Genomic DNA, 10,497 nt, shown 5'->3' with positions numbered 1-10,497 from the left:
ACAGGCAATAGGGTGCTTATTAGTAGCTTGTGGTTTTCAAACTGTGAAGCCTCTGGGGCCAGATGCACTGATCAAATAGTGTATCTATAGATCAGTAAGCCCATTAGATGAAAAAGGGGAGCACCACTGAGTATAAATATATTTTTCGTAGGCTTCAATTAGGCCAGCATAAATGACTCCTGTAACTCTTTCTATTGACCCGGCAGTCGAAATATTAAACATAAGCAACATTTGTTCCAAATTGCTTCTCTTAGAATTTCCTGGTGACTTATAATTATATAGTACTTGGTACTAAAAGAACAAGTGCCAAATTCCTTTTATTATTTCTGTTTATTTCAGTGTAACACATAGTGCCTACTTGCAACTCAAAGTACTTATGTATTATTCATAAAAGCACAACAAAATTTGGCAGTGAATTAACCACTGCAACAACCAGGTGATTAGCTGGTCCGAATCACATGGTTCTATGAAAGCCAAGATGAGTTTGTGAGTTCCCTAAAGTTACTGGGGCTATGATAATTTCTAGTTGTTCAGCATCCAGCCAAAGGACTCTGCAAATGACATTTCACCCCTTTATTTTCAAGCTTCAGTTGTAGCTGCACAAATGGCTGCAGCAGTCAATGGCTTCAAGCAGTGGCTTCAACCATGAAGTTTATGAGAGCAGGTTTTACAATCAATTACTTGAACTTCTTTGACAATTGATTTCTTTTTTTGCAATTGTTTCAGCCTGTAAATCACTTGTGAATTCTTTGTGATGACAGCTGCTAAAAATAGTTTATGCTGTACCTCATCACTTAAGTCATGTAGCATGGTTCCCTTTTTCCTGATTGTGTACCTGCTGAACCGATGGCACTTCTATGACTTGAGCATTCCCAGTCCTGCTCCTTTCTGTAAATGTTCTTGTGAACATAGTTTTAGTGTTACAAATGTTTGCAAGGAGAAAGTGAAAGAGGTTGTAATGCCACTAAACCATCACATTTTTAATGCAAAAAATTGTGAATTCTTTTTGTAGTACATACCTGACTCTGGTTTCATTTTCTTGACAGGAAAGATTGGTAGAAAAGAAAGACCTGAAAGAGTATTTTGAAGGTTGATCCAAATTTATTTAGATAATAAGGAGGAAAAAATAAATTTCTGCAGCTGAGAATCTTATGTTGAAAATGCTCAGAGACATAGAACAAAACCAAAGTACTCTTCTCTCATCCTCTTTTTACTCTGTTGTCAGCATCTCCTCTTTGTTTTCCTTCTGTTGTGCAACTCAGGGCTGCCCTACGTTTTGAGAAGAAAAAAGACCACAAAAGAAAACATGATGGTAATATTCTTTCAATGATTTTCTCAAGCTTTGCACAGTTGACATGAATTAATTTAGTCAGAAGGTACTGGTCACAGGCAAAACTCTTACTAATCTGTATTTTCCATGTTAACAAAAGTGAGGTACTGCACCAGTTTGTAAAAGACCCATTACAAATAGCATTATCAGAATGACATTTAGTTTCAGGTCTCTGCACACTGCCAGAGAAACATATATTCACATAATAGAAAAGGTAACCAGGCTTGACTTTGCAACTCATCTGTTTAAAATTCTACAATGACCTTAGTGGCATGCAGCTTTATTTTAGGTCTCATATTAGCAAGATACTTAAGTATATAGTAAGTGTTACGTATGTCTGTAGTTCCACACTGACATGCTAAGGAGAGTAGTTTGTTTAAAATTCAGTATGTCTTTCAGTGCATCTTAGGCTAGTGCAAACTGGGGCTTTGCAGTAGTGAAAGTGAGAGCATGCTCAGTCCTGACGTCACCAGCTCAGCAAAATAAAAATAAATAAATAAAGATTGGCATTTTCAGAATGTGTAATTTACTTGGATGTTTCTTACCCTCAGTTACAAGTCTACGCTAAGTCAGATCATCTAAGGACTACATTAGCTCTTTTTAGGTAGGAAACCAGAGTCTATTGTTCTGAGACTAAATTAGGACTAGAGGCCATATTAATTAATAATGATTCCCTTTTCCAGAATTCTTAAATGTCACTGTGCAACTATACATCTCTGAGGTTTATTAGCATCATTATTCTTGTGCAGAACTGACATCTAAGAGCACAAACAGGAACAAAGACTAACTGAAAAAGAGCCTAATGCAGAATACCTACATGCTGTTGAATATAGGGCAACCTAAAATGCAAGAATCTATATTGTAAGCACCTTTGTTTTTTTAGTGTATTACAAGGGAAACACAATTACTCTGTGACCCTTATGTTAAGTTGATCCTTAAATTAAGGTGTTTTGGTTCCCTTGTTCTCTTTTTGAGGGCCAAAGACTATAACCCAACGAAAGCAACTACTCACTCCTCCATGTGTGTGAGCACAGATGACCCCTGTCCCCAGTCTGTTTTGAAGCCTATGAAGTTTCAGATGGATTGAGTGGGAGAAAGGCAAGAACCAACAGGCCTTGCTGTGTTGCCATCTTTTTCTATACTATTCCCAGAAGGAACAGCAATGTTATTGTGACATAAATGTGCAGTAAGGAAGGAAGTATTAAAATTTTAGCTCCACCCATAGTTTTTCTTCCATCTCAGTTCTTATTTGTATGATGCCACACCAGAAAAGGGCCAAAACTATTTGGATTGCTCAGATGGAAAATTATTCTGCTCTGGCAAAAACTGCTGTAGTGTGTATTAGCTCAGACTGGCTAAGCTAAGTTAACTACCTTGATTTGAAATGCCAAAGAAAAAAGGCACCTTGGATTTTAACTTGGGATAGTGCTTGCTGTGAACTTCAGCTTCCTCAATTGTCTGTTACTTTAGCCTTTTAATCTGTGTTTGAATCTTAGTTTTCTTGTTTTCACTATAACCAAGGATAAATCCCCCAACCCCCTTTTTTCCTTTTCTTCTTCCTGATTTGCCAAGGGATAGGTCCCAAGGGTTTTTGTTGCTGTGTTGGAGATGCTCAAGACTTCTGAACTTTGAATCTTTAATGATGCATGGAAAAACCAAGAAAATATTGACACTCCAAGAATGCCACATGCCGCATGTCTATAGAGAAAGATGAAAGCTCTTTTCTTCTATTAAATCAATGGATTTTGGATAATGCCATGAAACTGGACCAATGTTTTCACAAAAACAAGTCATCTTTTTTGAATTCACGCCATCTTGCTTTGCCTTAAATGCTCTGTTTGGCTGAGGTTCAGCAGGGGTATTAGGAACTGCTGCTAGCAGAATGCAGAACAAACTCTCACAGCGAAAATTAAGAACAGTGCTGTTTTCTGCAGGGTTTTTAAAACCTAATTAAAGCAAATACTTGGGAATGAATAAAAGGCGCACATCATTTTAAGATAAAAGTTTTTTTATAGTTAAAAAAAGGAAGCTCTGTAATTTAAAATGGAAAGTTTATGAAGCTTCAGGATAAACCTCAGCTAGGAAAAATAACAGGTTTCAGATGTTCCAAATATCATACGTTAACCCCAAATGATCATTCTATAACACCAGCTTCCTTAGTCCACGGTGGTCAGAATTAGAACACCCAGTCTGCTTAAAGGCACAATGCTCACTACAGTCAGCAGTTAATCACCCCATTCCTGACCCACACCAAGGCTCCATGCTTTGTGATTTAAAAAGGGGAGGGTGATTGTACGTCTCCCCCAACCGGATCTGACTTCATCATTTCTGGGCCTGCCTTGAGCAGGAGGTTGGACTAGAGACCTCTTGAGGTCTTCTCTAACCTGCACAACTCTAGGGTTCTGATAAAATAAATGAATGCTAGAGCAGTATATAATAAGACCAAACAGCTAGGAAATAGTGTGTTTTGCAAGGTTGTTAGTGAATGAGAAAAGGATAGAATATTCAAGTGTTATTTACTTGAGAGTAGCTGTTAATTTAATCTACAGAGTCAGATTTATTTGGATAGTTGCTATAATTAAATTCCAACTGACTACTAGAAACATATTGAAAGTTAACAACTATGTAATAAATTTTCTAAGAAACAATTAAGTGTGTTGGGAAGATGAGTCTACAAATCTTTCAAAGGTGCTATCAGAAAGGTGACATTAATATCTAAAAGTAGTAGAGTTAAAAGTAAGGTATTAAAATTAAAAAAAAAAAAAAAAATCAGCCTTTGTTTTGCCCTCTTGGGAGCACCCACCTGATAGCGGGTAATAAAATACTGTGCAATAAGCTGTTAATGGAAGGACCTGTTTGAGGCTTTCAGTGTGCTGTAATTGAAATTAACCAAAACATGAGCTGGAGTCTATTTGCTGTAAACAGAAGGAGTAGCTCAGAGAAAATTTCTGTGAGGTGTGTTACTCAGGGTATTTCCTGATTCTGCATTTATACCCTCAGCTTGGACCACTAATGCCTGGCATTTTTAAGGCTGCAGCAAAGCGCAAAGCCTGGTTTTTTTTCTTTTTCTCTCAAACTGTGTATATATATATATTTTTTTTTTTGAATAGGTATGTAACAACTAGTGCTTTGGGTACTTCCCAGTAAATAATTTCATCATAAAAGAAAAGTATATAGGGTGACAAGCACAAGAAATACAGCAAGGCCTATCCTGAGTTACTCAGTAAGATAAACTGAGAAAATCTGAAGCCTGTTCAATTTCTAGCTACTCTACTACTTTTTTGATTTCATACCAGAACTGTGGGGTTTCACTGTAATAGTCATTAATAGGTGTAATAGTCATCTTGTCATAATCACGTTTTGTGAAATAGTATCAAGGATGTCAATAGTTTCCATTATAGCAAAAGTTAAGTGAGATATTTTAGAATTAATCCCAGAAACACTGTGATTTAGGAACTAAATTCTTTTCCTGAAAATTGGTTGTTGAACTGGAATGGAAGTATCAGTAACTGAAAATCCTAAAACCAAGAGGCCTTCTTAGAAAATACATAGGTAGGTTAGATTAGGCAATCCCCCAGACGGTTCTTAGAAGCACCATGAAATCCAATACACAGCGAAATACACAGTGCCTTCAGTAGGCAGATGGGATCTGTTTTTTCCTTGTTGGAAAATTTGATTACCTGAGGATTCCTTTCAAAATATAACTTTTAATACAGAAAACTGTGCTATCTGTTATATTATAACAAGTCTCGCAGTCCCAGGCCAAAGTCATGGAGAAAGTACAACAGAAAGTCTGAAAAATCATAGAATCATGAGACAAGCTGTTACTGTTCTTCATGAACAACCAAGTCATGGCAACAAAAAGAGTATTGGATGTTCCACATTGTTCGAGTTCTTCATGATCTTCACAAGGGGTTATCCAAGGTAAACCTCTATGCCATTTTCTGGAGCTGCACAGCTAGAAACACACACACACGAAAGGACCTTTATGACCTTTCTCCATACCGTGCATGTCTAAAGATCTCTATCTTGGCCAACATGAAGGACTAAAATACGGACTGCTAGATCCAGAAGCTTTCATCTGAGGTAAAGAGAGACTGAGAGCTGTAATGTCACATCCTCTGGACATATTTGCATCTAATATATCACAGCCACCGTACAAAGGCACAGGATAGTCCTTGAAGAATCGGTCACAAAGTGTCTTATTTCTTAGGATGTTCAGTTTAACATAATTTAGCTGTTATTTTCCTCAACACATAGGGTATGATGTAGAGCTTTGTCTGTATGCATAGGTGAGTGTGAATTTACTGCAGGACCCGAATCCTAAAGAAGCGCTAAAAGTTAAGCTGGCAATCACATTTCTTGAAGCGATTGACAGCACTGATAGTGCTTCCTGGCTGAGCTGTTTTGGTCACTTTGTCTGGTGGAGTCTGTTCACCCAGTGAACTTCACCAGTGTTCAAGAGGGCTTGAATTCATACCCACAGTGGGAAGAGTAGCAATGTTTCTTGTTTATTCTATCTGTGTGACCTAAGAGTATTAAAATTAAAGCTTTATAGACAGGGAGGTGTTGAACTGTTTTGTAAATTCAGCTCTGTTGTGATAAAGCCTGAATGGATTTGTTGTGCAGACAATATGTTGAGACCATTTAATTTGTTTATCAGATACAAAATGGGGGAGTTTTTCTGTCATTGTGGGATACAGCAACCCACTATGCTTAATGTCAGCATGCTATTCTAGCTCTTACGTTGAGTTCAGCTTTGTTTATTTTCCAGTTATAACTGGCATTTATCTGTTGTGGCAGAACCAGGTATTGATTTGGATCTTCAAACATGTGGGATGCTAACATAGATAAGTTAATGAGCAGCTTGATCTTGCACTTCTTACTCAGACAAAACTCCCATTGACTTACTGAATCTGACCTGAAAATGCTGTTAATTGATTTATCAATAGAGCTTTATTGTAGTGCCCTGGGAAACAGCACAGATTTTTACAAGAATAGACAAAAAATGGGTGTTGTTTTTGCTTGTGCTTTTCTAAAGAAAAAGAACGCTAATGCTTATGTGATTATAAAGACATAGTCTTCTTATGACCTGAAGGAAGGCCAAGTGCTGTCTCACCACTCAGTGTATGGGTAGCCAAATCCCACACGGTTACATGGAGTGGGACTTCACGAATGAAATGCCATTTTTTCCGTAATTTTTTTGCACTCTTTTTTAGTGCACTTTATCATTGGTTGTTCTATTAGTTATGCATAACTTAATCCTGTGTTTGCTTGTCACTAGGCATTGTATTTAATGTGGTGAGGAATATCTTCACAGTAATGAGCATCGGTATGATTTGGCCTTCAACATACGATGTCCTTGTGGTTGAAATATTGTCATTCAATCTTTTCCTTCACACTGTACTATTTTTATAAACAATAATCCAGAGAAACTCTGCAATTATAGAATTCAATAATATGCTGTCAGCAATCAATTACAGAAACACATGATATTCAGATACACTGTTTGTGTCGATATTAAAGTACAATCAACTCTCTTGCTCAAAGGATAGTAATAGCAGATCAAATTTTTACAAAAGATACATTAAATCCCTAGATCCCAATCAAAACAGCCTCTTTTCTGTCCTTTTGTTAAACGTGTTCTCTGCTCTTCTGAAAGAGCTTTCATTATTCCTTACAGAAAGCCTGTTTTAAAATCATCACAGTAGCTTCATGTCACCCATATTTTATATTTTTTCCCATAAGAAAAGAGAGAAAATTCTTCATCTGCTAAGTCTTGACTGGTATTTAGCTCCCTCTGTTTCTTTCTAGTCTAGTCATTTCATTCCTACTGTGTAACAGTCCTTAGAAATTTTGCTTCAAACCCCGGTCTTGAAGAAAGGTTATGCAAAGGGACAATATGAGCTTCATTTCAAGATCAAACCTCAGTCACCAGAAATTTTGTATTCAAACTTTCCAATAAATGAACCTAACCATTTCTGGGCACACTGCTTTAAACAAGTAGTTAGCTAAGATCCTTAAGCCAGCATATCCTGATTTATTGTATCCAACTGTCTCAAATTAACTTTACGATCCATATCCCCTCTTTGCCAGCCACAGTGAGCATTTATTAAATGTAGGTATTAAAATGCTCTCTAGCATAAGAAACTTGTATGATGAACCCTGGAGTTATTATAATGTGCTTCTCAGCTGACTCCCTTAATTTGATAAAGTTGTCTATTAAAAGTACAGTCAACACTAATATTTCCTGGCTAAAACCAGGCTACCCATCATTTACCATTGGAAATCTCACAAATCAAAAAAAAAAAAAAAAAAGAGAGAGAATCTATTTATAAAGCAAATGTGCAGGTAGGCTGTGAGATTCTTTTTCACAGTTTTATGGCTGATTATTTTACAAATTTTTCTTACTTTTTTTCTCATATTTGCCAACCACTTGATATCAGAAGATGTGCTTTAATATTGCTAGTACATAATAGATGGTATAATAAAGGACAGCACTCTGTAAATAAAACTTATAAACTGAAGAAAAAATAATTTTCTGCTTTGATTTCAATTAGGATCAATTGTTAATCAATCAGAGAATCCTGGAAACTCATCTTGTGTTTTCTTCTTTCACAACTGGCATATCTATCTTAAAAGGTTACACATAGTACAGGTAAAGATTTCATCCTCTGCTCTGTTGCCAGGCATGCATTATTATGGCCTCCTGTTCTCTATCAGCACGAAGGTGATACTGGTATCACAATTTAGACATGCCTGTCAGAAGAAATGACAGTGAGGGACTTTTTATAAAAATATATTTTTTTAATTTGAGCTTCTGCAATTAAAGAGGGCTCTTTGGGAAGCTGCCTGCTTGCCACTCAGCTACATTTCTCAGAAGGCAAAGCTCAAATAATTTCACAACTGCAGTAAGCCACAGTTTTAGGCTGTGCATAAGCATTTTCAGGACAACTGGAAGGCTAGACAGAAGTTGGAAGTAGTTTTCCATCTCACCCCTTTTCACAAGAAAACAGGAGAAATTCACACAGAAGCACTCTGCAGGTCACTAAACACGATCATGTTACTGTTCATTACTTTCACTGCATATTTTTGTAAGCTGCTTAATTTAACTTAAACTCTAACTACTCTGTCTCTTGAAAACCCACATACAATAATACTATCTCTTAGTCTTTTTTTCAAGACAAGTTGCTGTGCTTTTATAGTACTCAAGGAAATGCCTAAGAACTAAAGGAAAAAAATCTCCAGCTAGCCAATCTCTAGCTAGCCTACCTTAAGGGACCACAGCAGGTCCCTCCCATGGCTGCTGGCCTAGCACATAGCTTAGCTGATATCTGTCTATAGTTTATTGAAAATGTGAGGAGTAAAGGTTCTTTACAAATTGTTTTTAGAAAGCAAGTATTGTGTGATGAAGAGTTAGTACAACCATTATAAATGTATGCATTCATTATCAAATGAGTTTCTTGAACTGCTTACCTTGGTAATGGTAACTTCTGTGCTTATAGTTGATGGTGCTTTGTTGTTGTCTACAAACTTTTTTCTTTTAAAGTAGATAGCCTAGTCACGTAGAAGTCAGTTCTAATCAGCAGATGCCACATTATGGTGTTACCTGTCAGTTATGATTCTCTTATATAACATTAAATTTTGGTGCTTTCACACTTTAATGACTCTTTGACTAAGCAACTGAATAAATAAGATATAAACAAATAAAGTGGATATGAAAAAACATCGACATTATAACAGATTATAACAGATTTTTTCCAGGTTTATTTTGATACTTATTTGAGGTGGACTGTATTGGCTTTTTGGATTATAACTGTAGCATTGTTTAGGAGTTATCTTTCTGAGCAGTTTTGCATCATTTATGCTGAATTAACTAATGAAGTGTAATTTTCTCTGCATGTAATGTTGCATAATCTGATAATAAGCACAGTTTATAAAATGGTACATGCATCATTTTTAAGGGGTGCAGTGTAGTTTTAAAAACACTTCATGACCTGCTGTGAGTTAGTGTGTGTCTGAATTGGACTGAGGACTGTTGCATCCATCGGATCTCATAGCACTTCACAGTGCAGCACATGTTTTCAAGTAACTTGATATGAACTGGGAGCAGAACACTGACCAAAAGCCCTCTGAGTGCTCAGCTTTATCTACTTGACTCCTATACCTCTCAATGTCTTATGCATAAAGAGGTTTATTGATTTTTACACAGTTCCAGTTATCAGTAGTGCTTTCTATATTTGGGGTGGACATCAAAGTATTCATCTACTGCAGACTGTGAATGGAAAAGCATAGTCAATAACTTTTCCACTTTACAGATTCATAAAGAAGACTTACACTTAAAGAAAGGCTGCCAAAGTCTTTCTTCCTTTGTTCTGGAATCCTGGTGGCTTGTTTACTAGAGATAGAAGAGGTGGTATTTCCATCTGTGGAAAAGGAACTAGGCAGCCTGCTCTGTTGGCCTTGATTTTAGAAGTGATGTTGTACTAGGTGATATACAAAAGTATCTTCCAATCTCACCTATTCTGTCACTCCTTATCATAAAGTAGGACTGACCAGTCGAGAACAAGGACTTCTTTGAACAAGGACTTGTCAGACTCTTGAGAAAGACAGACAGAGAGAGTTTATTGCCAGCAGCCCTCAGCAGTACTTTTTATACAAGTGGAAACCTCTCTTAACACAGAAATGCTACTGCTGTTCCACTCATCAAGTCACTAGGAGAGTTTTTTGGTGCAAGGTTTCTTAAAGTATAATTCAGTTTATGCTTCAAAATGGTAGAAGCTGAATTAAGAAGTTTTAATTACATTTGAAATGACCTATATCCAGCTGGCTAGAGAAAAGTGAGGCCCATAGCAATATTTTGTTGCTCTGTCTTTTGTATTGGAAAATATCCCTTGCAAAAGTTGAACTTCACAGCAACATGAGCACTACAAGTCAAAAGCAGAAACTGATGGCTGTCATTGCTGAAAGAAAGTATCAGCCAGTATTATTCATGATGCTTGGTATGGTAGAAGCTATGCATCAACAGAGAGCAAGCTCCTTTTGTGCTGATGGTGGCAAAACCAGAAGGAAAATCACGATCACTGCCACATAAAGCTCACCCTGTAAATGTCCATAATTATGTAGAGTAGTGTCTGCAGGATGTTGTGAGAGGCTTGCCCTTTTCC

At 36.8% G+C, this 10,497-nt stretch overlaps 1 long non-coding RNA gene across 1 annotated transcript; it reads left to right on the top strand.

The window, feature by feature from the left end:
• Positions 1 to 600: 600 nt before the first annotated feature.
• On the top strand, positions 601 to 7,047 carry LOC310901990. The gene is made up of 2 exons (XR_014586367.1): positions 601 to 1,312; positions 2,909 to 7,047. It is a non-coding gene; the product is annotated as an uncharacterized lncRNA (long non-coding RNA).
• The last annotated feature ends 3,450 nt before the right edge of the window (positions 7,048 to 10,497 follow it).

Source organism: Anser anser (assembly GCF_964211835.1).
Source record: "Anser anser genome assembly, chromosome: 6".
Taxonomy (NCBI): Eukaryota; Metazoa; Chordata; class Aves; order Anseriformes; family Anatidae; genus Anser; species Anser anser.
Note: the sequence above shows the minus strand (reverse complement) of the source record. Positions and strands in the feature narration are given on the sequence as shown.